Source organism: Sinohyriopsis cumingii, chromosome 1, assembly GCF_028554795.1.
Source record: "Sinohyriopsis cumingii isolate HCF-2022 chromosome 1, ASM2855479v2, whole genome shotgun sequence".
Classification (NCBI taxonomy): domain Eukaryota; kingdom Metazoa; phylum Mollusca; class Bivalvia; order Unionida; family Unionidae; genus Sinohyriopsis; species Sinohyriopsis cumingii.
Window position 1 is genome coordinate 9,186,716 of NC_142961.1, and position 20,463 is coordinate 9,207,178.

The following is a 20,463-nucleotide window of genomic DNA, read 5'->3' on the forward strand; positions in this document are numbered from 1 at the left end:
TAAGATAGTGTGAGGGTATGTGTTTGTGTGTTGGTGCTTGTAAGAGCTCAGGTATGTTTGTGTGAATAGTAGATTATGGGTTTCTTTATTGTTTCTTAGCGTATGTGGAGAGTATAGTTTGGGTTTTGTAAGCGCTCACGTACGATTGTGAGGATAGTAGATTATGGATTTTGTTTATTGTTTCTTAGCGTATGTGTTTGTGTGTTTGTGTTTGTGTGTTTGTGTTTGTACCCGCTCACGTAAGATTGTGTGGACAGTAGATTATGGATTTGTTTATTGTTTCTTAGCGTATGTGTTTGTGTGTTTGTGTTTGTGTGTTTGTGTTTGTGTGTTTGTGTTTGTACCCGCTCACGTACGATTGTGAGGATAGTAGATTATGGATTTTGTTTATTGTTTCTTAGCGTATGTGTTTGTGTGTTTGTGTTTGTGTGTTTGTGTTTGTACCCGCTCACGTACGATTGTGTGGATAGTAGATTATGGATTTGTTTATTGTTTCTTAGCGTATGTGGAGAGTATAGTTTGGGTTTTATTATATGAAATGAAAAAGTAGGGGATGTTTTCCTTCACGTCCGCGCGTTGTTTGGTCATGATCTAGGTAAGATCAATTTTACGTTTTAGGGGGATGTTTTCCTTCACGTGCGCGCTTTAAGTATAAGAACCCACAGTCGTTCAAACCATTCTGCAAAGAATAAAAAAAGAAGATGGCTTCTAACCAAATGGACAAAATACAAACATTACAAGACGTTTTAGACAACTTAGGAATGATTGAGCAGATGTTGATAAGACTGGTTGAAGACCATTATTCCTATAGTCCCCATCGTGTAAAGATGGAAATTAATAACTTAAAAAAGGTAAAGGACAAGATTAGTGGTGTCATGAAAGAGATAAAGGAGGAGAAGGAGGATGAAGAGGAAAGAATAAGAATAAGCAAATGGAACGAAAAGATTGAAAAAGAAGAAGAAAATGAGAAGAGGAAGAAAGAAGAGGAGGAAGAGAAGAAGAAAGAAGAGCAGGAGAAAAAGAAAGAGAAGAAGAGAAAGAGTGTTGGAGATAAAATAAGAACTTGGTGGAGAAAAAGAAGAAATTAGAAGCAGAAGAAGAAGAAGAAAACCCAAAGGCCCTTTTCAGGGCCAGCCATATTTCTCGAAAAGAGATAGCCTTTCCATTGCCTACCCCTTTTTTTAAATTTAAATTTAAATTTAAATTTAAAAAAAAAATCCCAAAAGCCCAAACTCTATTCCCCATGTTAATTTCCCCTTGTCGCTAGACAGACCCACCCTGTTTAAATTCCTTTGACGCTATACAGTCCCCTATTCCCATGTTAATTTCCCCTTGTCGCTAGACAGACCCACACTATAGTTCCATGTTAAATTCCCCTTGTCGCTAGAGTGACCCACGATTTATTCCCATGTTAATTTCCCTTGTCGCTAATCTGACCCACGATTTTTCTCCATGTTAAATTTCCCTTGTCGCTAATCTGTCCCAGGGGGGTCTGTAATGCTAATTCCCATTGTCGCTAATGTATCCCCCTTTACTACTGCTGATTTATATATACGTTTAGATCGTGCTAATAAACAGAACAACCGGAGCCAGACATTCAGTCCTACGCAATACTCTGTTTTCGTCATACCTTGTGTTAAATCCCTAACACTTTTACATTTATTATTGATGTACTTAATAAGTGCATCGTATGATAGCTTCTGGTCAAATATAGAAATGAAATTTGTTCTCTTTAACAAATGGAATGTCTTTCGCTCATTAGGAAAACCTTTAAGTAAGGATAAGTGCATACAAGAGGTTTGTATGTCACACATTATTAACATGTTTGTTTGTATTTTACATTCATTGGTATATATACTATGTTATTACAGTAGGTCAAATATTCATCAACATATAATGGCCAGTCACTTTCTGGATCCTATATAGTATAATTCGAGTTCCATAAACTATGATAGATGAAGATTATTTTTCCTTAGTAACAGTTCATAGTACTATTTAATTACTTAATCTGCATCAACAACCTGATCTCTCATTGCATTGTTTCTCTTACCATAGAAGTTCTTCAAAACGTAATTTACAGCACTGGTAATTGTGATTGTTAATAGGGTGGATGACCGCATGCTCCCCCGAGGAACACGTGATGATAGTAATTACAAAGGGTGGTGCTTCACTTCGCTTTCAAGTTTATATCTTTCAGAACAATTTCCGCTCCTTAGATCCATGTTAAATGTTTAATTCTGTTAGCCGTATCTCCATATGGTGACAAAAGGTTTATGCAGGTAGCAATAGACGGTTGTATGGTTTTGCAAATATAGCTTGTTAATGAAACGGATAAATACTGTGACGGCTTAGTTTAATCCGTTCCATGTTCGCAAAGATATATGACAAAGAATACAAAATTAGTAAATGTTGTGTTTGCAAATACCTAATGTTGTTGGTTTGCATAGTCTATAAATGGCAGTATAACATTATGGAAAGTCTAGTTTTTTAGAGTAGTTGTTGTACATTATGCAGCCAGTAAAAGTCAACCAATTGCGCTTGCAATGAATAACCAACTTGTAGTTTTGTGCTATAAAATAGCACAAAGACCTAGTTAGTATACAGCACCAAAATGAATGTCCACAAGGAAGATATGATATGTTCAATATTTTGTTTGATATACTTAAACCATCTGCTAGAAGAAATGCAATGTTGTACTTTGCTCGTAATATATGACAGACGGCTTTCAAGCTGATGAGCAGGAAATGAACAAAATCAACCCAGTAAGATGAACCTAATAATGACAGCTTAGAGAAAAATGGAAATATAATCACATGTTTGTTTATTTTTAAAGAACAAATCCTGATTTGCATATCATGCGAGAAACACTGAAAATGCAGCGGAAAACATATGTAAAGGAACATTATCTCGAAACAAATTTTCTTATAGTCTTTTTGGCAGTATACTAAATGTATACTATCCATAAATATCAACATAATTTTGTGGAAGCTGTTAATGACCTTAACGACCTTTTTAATTTTAAGAAAGCATTTTAAATCTCTGTAAATATCATGTACACCTTTATCTTCATCATGCATCTTGCGTTTGTTCTATCAGAGTAAATTGTCGAAATACGTGTGCAGAGGCGAGGTACTTAAATAGTAAAGATTCTAACACACAAATTGCAGACGCAGAGGTTATTATAGTTTGGAATCCCGTCATTAAAACAGGGAAGAACAACATTAATGTACATTGTTAACCTCATGAGTAGAACACATTGAATACATAGTAGGCGACATATTATTAACTCAAGATCCATAACGCTTCACGATTTCATATTTTCAAACGGTTTGAGGGACGTCACCTGTTCGAAGTTACGAATCATTATTCTTAACAAGGAATGTTAATCACCATAAACGGTCTTCCAGTTCATGTTGTGACGATTGAGCCAGTGTGCGGGAAATCATGTCAGTTCAAGACTTTACAAGAGCATGATTATATATATATATATATATATATATATATATATATATATATATATATATATATATATATATATATATATAAAGAAAGAGAGAGAGAGAAAGAAAGATAACACATAAATATACACCGGACATAATGGAAAGTACTATCCCTGGGTTCGATATAATAATGCTTGATAATAGTAGGCATACTTACTTTTTGATACAAATAATTGAATCGTACAAGTTAGTGAATGTTTAATTCGTACTCAACAGAGATTTTAACCCATATGCCTTGATAAACGCCCCCCCCCCCCGTCCCGTTTCCTGCACACACAAGCCCATATTTCATCACGACTAAGCACACATCACCTATAAATAATGATACTTAATCAGTGTACATGCATTCGTGTATAGCAGACACATTTGTTTGGCGACCGAATAATTAATTATCATCAGTCTGCTCATTCATTCCGAATTCCTACGAAATAAATCATGGTATATAGTATTCATTATTTTTGAATTATAAATACACAGCGGCCTAAACGGAAACAGTTATCCCTGATAACGTGTATGTTACTCTCAAGTTCATTTAACATCGATTAAGTATCATTATTTATAGCCGATATGTATTTACGCGTGCTTATACCATGTACAGGCCATTTTCTATTAATGCAGATTATATAGCGACAATTTTTTCCTTTCAGTCTATATACCTTTTATCATCAGTGTTATTATTATTATTATTATTATTATTAGTAGTAGTAGTAGTAGTTGTTGTTGTTGTTGTTGTTTTAGTTATAGTAGTAGTAGTAGAAAAGTCAAGGGCATGCTTTCAACTCTCAGAGTTACATTTGCACGGATATTGTAAACTTAAGTAATATAAATGCTTTGTCTTACTCTTGTGTAGTTCCAAATCCCTGACAAGGTCATTCATTTTACATTTTGTTATGAGATTTTTTTAGAGCAGGATTTTAGGAGATAATATGTGTGAGAATGATTTCGGTGCAACAAGAACTGGCAATCCTTTTCCTTGGGTTACTTGGTGTATATCTGATGCAATATTTGGGTGATGCACAGTACGCTTTTAATTCTTTGACAAACGCTTCCAGACTAGATGCACAATGCAGAACTAACAATTGCATATAAGTAGTTAAGTGGGATACCCTACGTACAATGGGAATTAGCATTACAGGGACCCCTGGGACACTCTACGTACAATGGAAATTTAACATGGCGAAAAATCGTGGGACACTCTACGTACAAGGGGAATTTAACATGGCGAAAAATCGTGGGTCACTCTACGTACAAGGGGAATTTAACATGGGAATAAATCGTGGGACTGTCTAGCGTCAAGGAGAATTGAATATGGAGAAAAATCGTGGGACTGTCTAGCGTCAAGGGAAATTGAACATGGTGGGATTGTCTAGGGACAATGATGGTAGAGGGTAAAACACAACAGAGACAGAGACATACATACACTAGTACAAGCGTGAGATTTATATATAAAGCATTACCAAGACCTGAAATCTTGCTGGGGTGTTCAAAAATTTGCATAATTGTAATGATGCTATAAATAGCTATAATCAAGGAAATGCTCAACGACAAAATGGATGTGACTAAAAGTAACGCTAAAATGACGAAATTGTCCCAGAATTTAAAGGAAAATAAACATATCCCCGAAAATTAAGTTACAATGGTTTAGACTAAAATGGATAAAATTAGTAACTACTTACAATATCAACTTCTGTGACGATCGTGAATAAATACCTATGTATCTATAATCAGCTGAAATTCCTATGAAATCCCACTATCTATTTATAGCTCCAACTTGTGGGTTTTTCCTTTGGAAAATCCCACTATCTTTTTATAGCCTCAGCTTGAGTGACGTTCCTGTTTATGAATTCTGGTATATAAGCAGCAGGGGGGCGAATCGGACATTTTGTCCAATCGTTATTTTGCTTAATTATTACTTTCTGCACTCAGCGGATCCGGTGTAGTCAGCGCTGGTAAAAAAAAAACGACGTCGGTCCATCCTACACGACGCTGACGTCATTTAGTTTAATACACTTTTCTGCGCGCCGATCCCAGCGTCGTCAGCGTCCGGTAAACACAGCGACGACCGCGTCGATGTCATTTCCCCCCTGCTGCTAAGAAGTTATTTACAATGAAAATTATTTACAACTAACCGAATATTTGGTCAAGTCCGATACGATATCGTGTCCGAGGATCATGTAAATTTATCGTTACAAATCCATGTGGGGTCGACTGAGCATGACTAAAAAAGTTTCGAAAACCATTAAAGTCCATGTCACCGCCACACCAAGTTTGCCAGATATTTCGTAGCGTGTGTGTATCAACGCCGTTGAATACAGCAAGAATATTACAGTTGTCTCTGATTACTTTTGGAATCTGAGTGTATCGTTGAGTGACATATATCACGTCGGTGTTTTTATGCCTGCCTCTGGAAAATATCCTAGCTGGGTTTTTTTGATTGTCTAACATAACATCATCGTACACGACTAGATTGTTAACGTCGCCATCAATATCATCAATGCCTGGTGCATCATTGATATCTGTAATAAACTCAATAACATTTTTTTCAGCGATCGCTGCTGCATTCTCGTTAAAATCTTTCAACACCTCGTAGCATCGTTGATCATCTACGCTAGGGGCGATTAAATACAACTTATCCCACTTCATCCATCTCATTATTAAATTGAGTAACAATTGCGTCTTGCCGGATCCAGATGGTCCGATGATAATCATCCGGATCGAGTTTGGTAACGCTGCAACATGCTTAACTGGTTCTCTTGTTTTAGTCGCCGAAAAATCAATTATATTCATATCTCTATACATAAATTATGGATCTATATTGTGTGAAGTGTAGAGTGCGTACTGGCACAAATGATATGACAACCGTTACCACAAGAAATAACAGATCGGCGCTTACTGGTAAGTGTGTACAATGCGGTACAAAGAAATTTAGATTTATTTCTGCTAGACCCGGGGATGCTTTAAAAAAAAGCGAGGAGGTGATATTGCAGCCAAGTTATCAAAACTCCCCGGAACACCGTGGGCAAAGTATCCAGGAGAAAAGCACCTCCCAGGATATAGCTACTGTGGCCCCGGAACACGATTAGATATCAGACTCGATGATCAAAATCAGCCCAAACCCGGTGAGTATCCAATAAACGCTATCGACGAAGCATGTCGGATACATGATATAGCTTATCGTAGCGGTGATCTGCAACAGCGTCATATCGCGGATGTAAAATTAATTCACGCGTTAAATGCTATTCCTGATAAATCATTCAAAGAAAAATTGGCTTCATGGTTGGTAAAATCGGCTATGAAAGGTAAATTAATGATTGGAAGCGGAGCTTCTCGCGCTGGTAATTGAAAACGCTAGCGTTTATAATAACAACATGGAATCCATCTATTATTCTCCGAGAGGATACTGGAAGGGGAAGGCCGCAATTGGTAAACTCGCAAGCGCTGTAAAAGTAACAAAGGCCACTGCGGCTAATTGGTTATCCAAACAGGCTATATGGCAAATCTATCTACCACCGCCTAAACAAATCAACTTTTCGCGCTTTGATGTCAGCGTACCTAATGAAGTTCATCAGGCTGATATACTATTTCTGCCGCATGACAACGGTTACAAATACGCGCTAACCGTAGTTGATGTTGCGAGTCGATACAAACAAGCGGAGCCGTTAAAAACAAAGTCAGCAACTGAAGTAGCCGATGCGTTTGAGCGGATTTATCGAAGGGGTCCTCTGCGCTGGCCAAATCTATTACAAGTTGATCCTGGTAGTGAATTTCGCGGCGCTGTTTTATCAACGCTGAAACATCATAGCGTCGCGATACGACGAGGTCATACTGCGCTACATCGTGATCAGGCAATTGTTGAACGATTCAATCGGACTCTTGCTGAACGGTTATTTGGATATCAATACGCGAAGGAATTCATCCAGGAAAAACGATCTCGTGAATGGGTTAAAAGATTACCAGGCGTAATTGCAGCGTTAAATAACGAGATTACCCGAGCAATCAACATGAAGCCCAGCGACGCGAATAAATACGAGTACATATCCGGAAGATCAAAAATAGATAGCGTTTCCAAGCCGATTCTCGGCGATGTCAATGTTAGATATCTGTATGAACCAGGAGAACTTGAAGGCGGTAAAAAAAGAGCTACTGATCCTATTTGGAGTGTTACCACGCATAACATATCAAAGATAACACGATCAACTGGTAGACCACCGATCTATAGACTGGATTCAACTGCTCCTCAGCGCGGATTTACACGCGAGCAACTACAAGTGATACCTGACGATACTCAATTGCCCCCGCGTGGTCTTAACTAGCGCCGTTGCGTCTATTACACTCAAGACAGGTCAACCTCACATTACCACGGATATGACCGAGACTGTTATCGATCCTGTCCACGGTAAATTGGCGAGCGTCTTTATCCGAATAACGCCAGCGCATTACACAATTGCAACTCGCGCAGTGATTATTCTGTTGTTGTCGTAACGCAATTAATAATTCGGCATCAATATCAAAACGCCGCTGTTTTTTTTTATCCTGTTGGCGGTAACCCGAGAGTTTTCTATCAATGACGCTTGCATCAATAATGTCATCGTTGTCACTGGCTTCGTCAATAACAATTCTTCGAAGCTGATTCATTCTCCGTACTCTGGACACTGCAAGATAGACTAGATTTGACCATTCGATGCGATTATCAACTATCCAAACAATTGTATCCGTGATAGTTAATCCCTGCGAGGAATGTATTGTCGTTGCGTATCCTAGCGTCCACCGGGATTTATCAGCACGTAGCGCGTCCTCGACGACGCTGATATCAACGAGCACGATATCATTCAGCACAAGAATTTGTTTTTTTGTCCCTGACGCTGTCGGGCCCTGGATTTCAACTTCAATGTTCTGCCGCCGTGTGTCCGCGGGTCTATAACATAACGGCACTGGGCGCGTTGGAAACTTTTCCTTATGCAACGTAAACAACTTTTGCTGAAGTGTGTCTCTGACTATCTTTCTACTCGCTACAATCAAATCGTTTGGTCTCCATGTTTCCCAGAATTCATTTAACGGCGTTTCCGGAATCACCTCGCGGATTATTTCACATTGAACTCTATCTGGCTGTAATCTGATTAATTTTTTAACCTCACGCATTTGTTCATCAAGTGCTCGGTAATCAGTATCGGTTTCTTCATAATAGTCCACAAAACCCTTTAACCAATCATGTGGACCCTCGCCGACAAATGGTGGTGGTTGGCCATGGTCGCCACACATGATTACCGCTGTATTCGCGCGCAGCAACCACTCAAGAAACATTTGTAAAGTATCTAACGAAACAGTACATATCTCATCCCAGATGATAACCTCAGGAATAAATTTTTCCCCCATTCGATCAGGAGTCCACTCACCGCCGCTGTATCGAAAAAAGCTGTGATAAGTAACGGCGTCAACATTTCGTTGTTTTATCTCTCGCGCTAGTCTATGGGTCGGTGTAAGCACGATTATACTTGCCCGCGTTCGAAATAATTCAATTGCCCTAGTCGTCTTTCCTGACCCGCCACAGCCGCTTAAATAAACTGTTTTGTGTCTACAAATTGGATCAGAACACGGTGGTGCATTAGACCATTCTGATAATTTATCACCGCGTAAGTAATTATTTTCAACGGTGACATCTGCTGACGGGGAATAATCGCGTCGTATTTCATTTTTAATTCTCCATATACCCCAACTCTCGTCCGGACTAGTAAACTCGGCTAATTTTCCCTTGTACTTTACGTCTATATAAAATGAATCAACGGCTACTCTAACCGCGGTGTCGGGAAATCTATTTATCATCGAGAATAAATTGATAGCGGCGTAACCCAGCATAGACGCCCTCAAATGCGGATACGCGGGGCTGTCTCCATCGAAGTAGGTAACAACTGTACCCAACTTTGTTCCATTGGACAAGAAAGCTGTTTTGCAGTTCACGTATCTATTTTTTGCCACTGCATCCTTGATTACGAAATCATATTCTGCGTCATCTATAATCAGCCGTGAGCAATATCGTTTGTAGTCGCAGTTTTTTCCACCTTGTGTGAACTTACCGATTATTCTTCTACCGAGATCTTTTGCCTCTATGTTTCGTTGGTTGAATATTTTTTTGGACCATTCGATGATATATTCCTCGTCGGCATCAATGTGTTTTCTGGACTCGTCAATTATGCTATCTAGACGCTCTGGTTCTGGTAACCAGACTTCAGTCTGCGCCCGATATGATATAATCGCGTCACTGACAATCAACGATACAAGCATTTCACAATCAATCATAAACCGTAGCAGCGCTATTGGCAGCCACTTCTTTTCAGCCATGTGTCTACCAATCCAAATATAACAACAGCGATGAAGCCCTGCTGCGAATTCAAATGATACTATGCGAGCGAATCCGGTTAAATCAAAATCAGGCAGTGGTCCATTAATAGCAACACGAGTCATTTCATGTCTGGGGGGGTCCAAATCGTTTGAAATACTCAGCGGCGGATCCATACCCGAGAAAACTCGCTGGATAACAGGCAACCATATCAACGGAAATCATAGCGTCGCGGTTGTATTCAGTGTTCCATAGTCCACCGTGATAATATTCCAAACAACTGGATTGTACATCCGGTAGAAATTCCTTGCGCGTTGGTCTCCACGCATTTTTCCTTGCTGCAACATGAGCCGCAACCGATGGAATCGTAAAACAATTTGTTAGCAGTTGTTCATCATGCTCTTCAAATTCCATGGCGGTTTTTTTCATCTTGTTGTGAAACGCTTCAGTGCGATATAATTCACCGTTTGGTCTTACAAACTGATCAAAGGTATCCGCATCGTTTTCAGCGCTGCGAAGTAACCACACTGAGACAGGGTCATTTTTACACAAGCAAGCAATAGCATCAAATAGTTTCCTCTCCGCGAGAAAACTATCCTCTCCCAGGAATTCCCCCGGGATATACTTTACTGTTCTATCCCGTGGAAATATTGTGACCGCGGGTGTCCACGCGTGTTCGTTATGATCAATAATTTTGATTGGGGCTCCCTTTGATTTATACTTTGATTCATATAATACTTCACCGGTTATCGTTGTAACGGTTATTGGAAATCTCAGCGACGTTTCTAATTTCGCTATGTCGCTGATGGTTGCTCCTCGCTCGCGCACTGTCTCCTCCCATTGGTTTATTTTGCTACGTCGTAAATCAGTCAATTTGTTTCCTCTACACGCATTTGTAAAATGCTCTATTACTCGTTCTGCTACACAATTTATCCCCGTTGACTGTTTCATCGGCGCTAGTTTTCCGATATCAGGTTTCTTATTTAACGGGTATATTCCATAGACAACTGCTGTTTCAGGATACGCTCGTTCATAGTATGGTCTGTCAACTCCGGTTAACAGCCCTGGCTTGGAGTCGCGGCTAACAATGACTGTTTTCTTATCGCTGGGAACCGGTTCAAATTTATCACGTATGATCCAATTACCTGATTCCACCCGGACAATGAATTTTACTCTGAAGAAATACCTTTTACCGTCAAGTTGTGATATTATCGTTGCTGCGCGGTTGTCGTTCATGGTAGCATCAACAATACCATCAATTCGAAATGTTGACCAACTATGAGATGCACCATCACGCTTGAATTCATTGATACAGTCGCGTATTTTATTCAACAGGGTTCTATCGTTTATTAACGCTTTTGGTGCGTCCTTGAGGACTCTATCGAGATTGAACTTAATATTTTTCCAGGGCTTAATTGCTGCTAATCTCTCGAACTCCTCCATATAATTAAAACAAGTATTTAAATGAAAGAATATAGTATAATGAATCACTGCAAATGGTTGATGATTGGGTCGACAACCCCGTGCAACAAATCATGTAGAGGTGAATTCTGCGGGTATCATTTACAAAGCGTTCGTAATGGTTCTCTTGGCCCCCTACCGTGCTTGGTTTGCCACGTTGGTGTAAGAGGAAAATCGCAATTATGTATCAATTGTGGCGGAAAGCGATACAGAGAGTTAAAACGCTATTATGACAAGCGAATAAAAAATGCCGTCATTGACCCCACCGCAGACTTCGTCATCAAAACTCCTCAGGACTACATTGCAAGGTTTATAATTAAACCAAATAATGAATTAGACAAGTAGTATTATTATACAAATGAACCAAGAATTTCAGCCGCATCCCGTCCTCGTTAATTACGAGGCATCTCGCGACGGCGTTGTTAGAAATTGTAGACTGAAGAAGCCGGTTGGATGGAAAAATAATCACGGATACTTGATGTTTGGTGCCGGAAAGAAGAAGTATTATGTTCATAGGGTGGTATTTGAAGCATTCAACGGATTAATCGAGGACGGTCTCGTTATTGATCATATTGATGGATGTCCTCAAAATAATTCTCTTATAAACCTGCAAGCTATCTCTCAGAGTGAAAATAGTAAAAAAGGCCAAACTGGTAAATGCTCAAAAAAAGCAAAAAGCGTAAAGTCATTTGATACAACAACTCACGAGGAAAAAATATTTCAGTCGATGAATGAGGCAGGAAAATATTTCGATATTTGTAGAGCCTCAATACAATTTGTTGCAGAACGAGTATATCAAACAGCGATCTCAAACAAGACGGGTCATAGAATTCGATTTTCATATATAACAGAAATCAGCGAGTGACAAGGTCACCGTGACGAAGTCACCATGACAGTGCGAACGCTACAATAAATTGTCTCTTCCGGAAGAAAACGAATTATCCTACGGTTTCATCGAATGTTAACACACCTCGGGATTGATACGCAGGGTTCATTTAGTAAAATAATTTTTTTTTTAATATTAGAAATAAGATGTTTTATAAGAATATGAATATCGAAGACATCAATAATATATTAACCGAGATTTTAAAATTAAAAAATCAAGGAATTGAATTATCTGATAAGCTTGATAACCAAAAAATATTGTCCGATTATGAAATTATTAACGAGCAATCAAAGAAAGGTCGATATACCCTGCCACGCGAGTATTCTTTTATAAAGCGATTATAATATACGATCAATGAAAACCTGTATGGCAATGACGTAAATGCATTTATTGGACTATTTACTGCCGTTGAGACAGTACGAAAAAAACTCGGACAGGCTTTTGAACGACGTCGAGAAATCTCTAATAAAATTAAAAACATTAGAAGGATTATAGACGAAAACTCCCTGGAGCCCCTGGGATATATCCCCGCCACACTCGGCGGGAAATTAGAAATTACGGAGCAATTGCAATAATGGTAGGCGAATCACTTACTACTCGGCTAGCCAGAGAGCGGCTAGTAGCGCTTAAAAAGTTCATACCGTTACGAGACAGGGTCCGAAAACAACTTCAAACGCGGCAACAACTACAAACTGATTTTGCTGTTGGAAGCGAACAGCTCTTTGCTCCGGTAACTAAAGCGACCAAAGATGTTACGGCGGCAACTGTGCCCGTCCTCGGTGCGCTTGAAAAGATAGCGGCTCAGACCGAACAAACAAAAAAGTCTCTGGAAACACTCCCTGCGAAAATAGCATTCGCTACAACACGGAGGCCGCCACCACTCGCTATAACGGACCCACAAGAACCTTATGTTACAATGGCCGACGAGGAAGAACCAGGCGCCACCGCAAGAGAACCAGAAGAAGAAATACCGGAGGAAATACCGGAAAAAATACGGAAAGAGGGAAATATACCCCGTAATGTTCTTAAAAAGAGCACAATAGATCAAATCAGAGCCTTCGACAGCGATGACGAATTAGTTAATTTTACTGTTACAAATTTTGCTAAGGGCACACGAGATGAGCATATCAATAGCGGCTACGAGAAAAATATAAGGTCGTTAAAGGATTGGACAAGAATAGTGTATTTAGCAGGTATATATAAAGATGCATTACCACATCGTGGTGATCCCAATTACGACGCATTCGACAAGGAAGTTGAAAGTAAAAAATCAAAACACGGAAAAGGATACTCTGTTGGTAAAGACGTTACTTGTCCTGGTAGTGTTCTCAGTGATATATCACGGCTAGAAATACTAATCGGAGGAAAACGAGCCGGAAATAACTCTCCGGAAATAATCAATGAGGCCGCTGATATTTGCAGGCGGTTATTTGCCGGTGGTATCATGGACATTAATATATATCGAACGCTCATAGACGAACTCGTGGACCACGGTCATTACAGCGATTGACCAACCACTGGTGATCAATCACTAATTGGAAAACACTGGTGTTTTTTATAATAAAGATGATTATACACTACAACCATGATAAACCAGTCAGCGTCTACGTGGTAAACTCACGATTGCCCGTATACCGCGCGTGGTACGGAGACGGTCTCGGTAGCACCATTGCGGGGTTATTTACAAGAATGGCTCCAAAAGTAGCGCCGTTAGCCAAACAATTAGGAATGAAGGGTATTGATGTTATTCGTGATAAGGGTATTAGTGCTATTGGAGATGTCGCCGGAAGGGCGTTTTCTGCAGCAAAGGACAAACTAATGTCGTTGGTAAAATCCAAGGGATTTTCACGAAAAAGAAAACAGAAACCACCGGTGATGCCATCAACGACAGTGATGCCTGCAAATGTCAGTAAAGTAATAAATAACGCCGTGGAAGAAAAACTAGCGTCGTTGGTAAACAATAATCAAGATGACATCGCAAACATAATAGCGGGAAGTGGTTTAAAACCACGACGATGATTTAGATGCATCAGCGTATTATTAAATAAAATGTTTAAACGAACAGCCGACCCGGCGTTTGATATGGACGCACCAGTGCACAAGGATGATTCTGTCCGTAATTATCAATTTTATTCCTATCATGCAGTACAACCCAACATACGATCGCGAATTGAACTTCAAGTCCATGATACCAGTAAATATCTTTAACCGTGTGAAGCGTTTATTGAAATCGAAGGAGAACTTGTAACAGAGGCCGATACTCCTGCTGTACCAGCACCGTATCCAGATGGTACCAAAGTTGGCTTAGTCAATAACGGCGTAATGGCGCTATTTGAGAGCGCAAAATATCTCATTGACGGGCGAGAAATTGAATCAATAGAACGTGATGTTGATGTTGCTACAACAATAATCGGGCTAGCAAGATATTCCGACGATTATACAAGATCAGCGGGTCCATCTATGATGTTTGCAAAGGATACTAGAAACACTGCTGGAAACTCGCAATTTGTGGTAAGACGACCAAGAAATAATGCTAATAACGCTGATGCTGATGTTGAGAATATGATTATAAACAGCGATCCTAATTTTAACATCGGAGCTGCAACACGCATATCAATGTTAACAGGGCCGCGTAGATCTTTCTCATGCGCGATTCCACTGCATCATATATTTGGATTTTGTAGGAACGTGCGAAAAGTTATCTACGGAGCAAAGCATACCGTGGTGCTTGTGCGAAAAGGTGATGATAGAAATGCAATTTAGAGAATTCCAGCGGATCTTGCGAATCCAAATAATGACTCTGGTAAAGTCGTTTTAACTAAAATATTATTGTGGATGCCAGTAATGACTCCATCCATTACCACAGAGGCACGATTGCTATCCTTTATGGAGCAGGGAGGAAAATCATTACTAAGTTGGCTAACAACAACAACAGATACTAAGCAATCAAATATCAATGGTATATTCACATGGAACCTGGCATCACAACAAGGCATTTCGGCTCCGCGTCATATATTTGTTGCGTTGCAGGATATGACGAGAGTTGATAATCAACTATCCAGCCATATGATATTTGATCGATTAGGCGTTACTGACGTCTCGCTGAGAATAAACGGCCAGCAGGAACCATCTGAGGATATACAACTTAATTACGGTCAAAACCATATTGCACGCGTGTACCATCGGTTGCTGTCGTATATGAGTCGTGATCAAAACGTCGACACTGGTTTGCAAATATCACAACATGATTTCAAAGAACTATATCCGATCTATTACTTTTCGCTGGAACATCTTGATTTAACAAGACAATCCGTCGTTGATATACACTTCCGAGCTAATGTAACTCGCGGCGTTATTGCCGATTATAGAGCGGTTGCTGTCATTCTCAGCGATAAATCAATGCTGTTGGAAGGTGTTGGTGGACGAATGAGAATCGTTGATGCACCAGTGGAAAACATGTAATTGAAAACATAAACGCGTTTACAATAAAAATGTCGTATAATGTTGTCGATGTAGAGTTAACCGATGGTCAAGTCAAGAAATTACGATCAAAGTCGGCTAAACAATGTGGAACCACAATAACGCTGAAGCCGTCACAGATGGCAGGTGGTAATCATAAGATATCGTTGACGGCGCGTCAAATAAAACATTTCAATGATGCGATGAAGAATAAAAAGGGTGTTCAAATAGATTTTTCGGCCGCAGCGATTAAAAACATGGAAAACACCGGTGGGATATTTCCGCTGTTAGCTGCGATTCCAGCGTTGGTTGCCGCGGCGGCCCCAGCAGTGGCGAAGGCGGCTGCGTTAGGAGCCGTTGGTACCGCGGCGGGAATGGCATTGAAGAAGGCAACCGGGAAAGGCTATAAAAAAAAACGACCTGTAGCCGGAAAGGGTCTAAAACTACCGGGAACCTCGTATTCATGGTACTCGGGGAAGGGTCTAAGACTACCGGGAACCGTTTATTAACTCCTATGTCTAATTTTGATTTAATAGATGCCGCAAACGCGTTAGCGATAAAAAACTTCAGAGGTGTTTTCATGAGGGATCAATTACCGACGCAACCAAGGAATATTGAAACCGGTATAATTAACCTCGATAAATCCTCCGGAGCGGGAACTCATTGGGTTGCATACGCAATTGATACGCGTGCGATCGTCTATTTTGATTCATACGGGTTAGCCCCGCCAAACGAGTTCATGCGGTATATCCGGGCGTGTTCAGCCCCGGTTTTTTATTCCACGCTGCCAACACAACAATTAAGTGACCCACCGATATGCGGCCGTGAGGTATTGAACGTACTCGCGGCGATTTCATCATCGCGGAAACCACCTTATGTGGTTGTAAACGAATACACTAGTGGGGTCGTAGAGGCCCGGCGGGTTAATTAAAAACACCGTCTTTTTTTACAATAATAATGATTGATATCTGGGGACGACCGGTTTCGGCGCTGAAAAAACCCACGGAAACGCTCGCCACCGATGACATAAAAAAACTAATCGAGGATGAAATCGCTGATACGTTAAATCTAACCAGTGTTGACCCGGGCGAAATAGTTGTATTTCAAGACCGCCAGGGTAAATTGAAATCCAGTAATGTGTCGCTGAATGACGTTTTAACACGAAATAATGATACCGCCGAGAACAATATCGCGTTGTATACCGATGACGGACGACTTAAATCAGGTGAATCCATCTTGACGATAAATGGAAAAATAAGTACACTTGGCGACAATTATATATCCATGTCGAATTCGTTAAAAAATTTGTATGATAGACTTAACGCGCAAGCAAATCAGTTCGAGGGGATACAAAAGTCTGTCACCGATGTACAACTCACTACTGCTAGTTTTTTTGGAACCCCGACGGTAACCGAACCGAATCTTGTAGAGATAAAAAATACTATTTCGGAGTTTACAACGCTGTCGGGCCAATTTTACACGTTACGAAAAAATTTTAACAGGGCTGATAACACCATTGATAAATTCTTTGGTAAAAAAAATACCAGACCGGAAGAAATTACAATAACTATAAATGATATCACTACGTATAGACAGGAAATAGGAACAATCAAAACTGATGTTGCAACGATCATAAATAATGTAGACGCGCATAAACGGGAAATAGAAAAAAATCAGCTCTAATGTTGCAACGAACATAAATAATATAGACGCGCATAAACGGGAAATAGAAACAATCAAAACTGATGTTAAAGCGAACGAAAGGAGTATAGACGCGCATAAATGGGAAATAGAAACAATCAAAATTAACGTTGAATCGATCAAAGGAAATGTATACACATATGAATATGAAACAGAAAAAATCAGAGCTGATTTTGCAGCGATTAAAAAAAGACTACCGGAAATGACAAAAATAAAAATCCCTCATCAAAACACCATCAACTCGGTATACACATTTCGGCATGAAACATTTATCTGGACTCCTACGAATAATACAGTAAATATCACCGCAACTGTTAAGGGCATTTATCGATTGACACTGGTTTCAATGATGCAGTTTAATATATTATCGTCGAGTTCATCCGGGTTTAACAATACAATATCAACAATTATAGACAAGGACGCAACTGAACAGTTTACAATTAGAGCCGTTGATAGAAATTTAACCTTGTCAAACATTACATGGTATGTGGAATTTGTGACGGATCTAAAGTAATTGAAAACACTAGCTCTTTTAAAATAAAAATGACCACCAAGGTAATTGAATCAGAGGTATCACCGACGTCACATCAATATCGATTCGATACCGCAAAAGAATTCTCCGCGAGCTTAAAAACGCTTTCCGAACAATACCGTATAAAAATAAAAAAATACCGTCGAAAAATAACCACCATCGACGCGGTCGTGTACTCGGTGTCAGGTATAGTAGCCGGTACCGGTGTTATTTTATCCACGGTAACCATGATAGCCCCGATCGCTGTTCCAATCGCTATCTCCGCGGCGACAACAATTGCTGGAGTCGCCAACGCAATCACTAGAAAGATATCATCGTGTGCTCAGAAAAAACTCAGCGAGTATACAGTTCGCCACCAAATAGTATCCGACGCGTACTCGAAATTATCCGGGTTGATCTCGTTGGCGATAGATAATTCGTTTATATCCGATGATGAATTCTCCACGATGGTCCAGTTGTATGACTCCGCGATGTTGAAATTAGAAATTGAAAATAACTTTAGTAATAACAATAATGTCACTCGAACTGCTTCAACGGATCGCGGAGAACACAACTCCGATACAAACAAACATGATATCGATAACATCAACGAAGCCAGAATTCAGTGTAAACTTCCCCTCTCCGATTCCAGTGAATGAAATAGCGCTGGCAAAATTGCGAATATATCACAGTTGGCCTAATATCCGAGCGGAAGCATTTAACGGACAACAACCTAATAACTCGCTGGTTTTTGCATGGACAAATAAACCCGATGGGACCCCAGACTGGAATGAGGTTACAATACCAACTGGGTCATACCAAGTAGAACAAATCAATAAAGAATTTCAACGCAGGATAAAATCGATCACAGGAAAAGAATCAAAAATCGATATTACGGTTCATGAGCCGACGTTATCGTCGACGATTGAAATAAGCACACCGGGGTATATGGTTGATATTTATAACAGTTCAATAAGAACCATACTAGGTTGGCCCGAGAATCCACCTAATGGAATCCCCGCGGATTTGCACACAAATGTGCAATCGTATCATGAGATTAATCCCAGTTATCAAGATGAATTGTCTATTATAAGAAACACGTTATTACCCAGCGAGTTTATATTTCAAGACAGGAATACCATGCAATGGTTTTTTCCGCATAAGCAAACTCCTGAATCGTCCGCCAAGGTCACAGTTCGTTTAAATGATATCACTGGTGCGTTTGCAGAGATTAATCGTAATTACCAATTACAACTAGAACAGCTACGGAAAACAAAAGCACGAAAACACGTTGAGGTGTTAAATCAACTTATATCAGACATGGAATATATTAATGAACGAATCGTTAAGACAATATCTGCTAACAGTGATGATAATAAACAAAAATTCCTAACCGAGTATAATATCACAGAAGCCGATTTACCCGATTTCAAGTTTCCAGGATACAACGCGCCAGAACTAAATAAGTCTCTTAATGATTTTCTCGGTCCATCAATTATCCTCAGACATGATAACGGAGATGGTGGTAGGCATATTGCTCCATACAACGTAAATATCGCATCGGTGATAGCAATCAATCTAGTGTGCGATGTTATCGAAGGGAGTTACCAGGTAGATACCAAGCAATCAAATCAAGCTCAACAGGGGTATATCCTTTATTCATTTTCACCAACAGCCCCTCCCGGATTCTTAATCGTTGAGAGCCCGATTAATCCGGTCTATATGCGATGCCATAATCAGTTTTTAACGAGAATTAATTTTAGACTTACCGATCAGTCAAATAACCTAATTGATCTACAAGAGGAGGAGTTAGTAATCACTCTGTTTGTAAGATCATTGTAAATAACTTCTTAGCAGCAGGGGGGAAATGACATCGACGCGGTCGTCGCTGTGTTTACCGGACGCTGACGACGCGGGGATCGGCGCGCAGAAAAGTGTATTAAACTAAATGACGTCAGCGTCGTGTAGGATGGACCGACGTCGTTTTTCTTTTTACCAACGCTGACTACACCGGATCCGCTGAGTGCAGAAAGTAATAATTAAGCAAAATAACGATTGGACAAAATGTCCGATTCGCCCCCCCCCCCGCTGCTATATATGTATAGCTACAAAATGTGGAAATCCCCAAGTCGATATTTATAGTCTCAAAATTTCCAGCGTCAGTGACGTCACTGTACTGAACACTAGGGGATAAATGTCAACAGTGTTGCAAGTGGCTGACCTGAATACACGCTACTGCAGGTAGATAGGTACGAGTGTATCTGATAGGGATAAACTGAGTTTTTATAGGGACAAACAGAGACCAATACACACACACACACACACAACGTACGCGCGCAGACATACGCACACACACACACACACACAGAGGGAAGAGGAAAAAACAAACCCCAAATATGCTATCAATACAGAAGGGAGATAACACAAACCCCAAATAAACTATCAACACAAACGTACGCGAACGCATACAAACCCCAAATATACTATTCACACAACGTCGCTAACGCATACAAACCCCAAATATGATATCCACACTCGGGAGGAAGAAGAAAAAACAACCAAATATACGATCTACACAACGTACACGAACACACACACACACACACACACA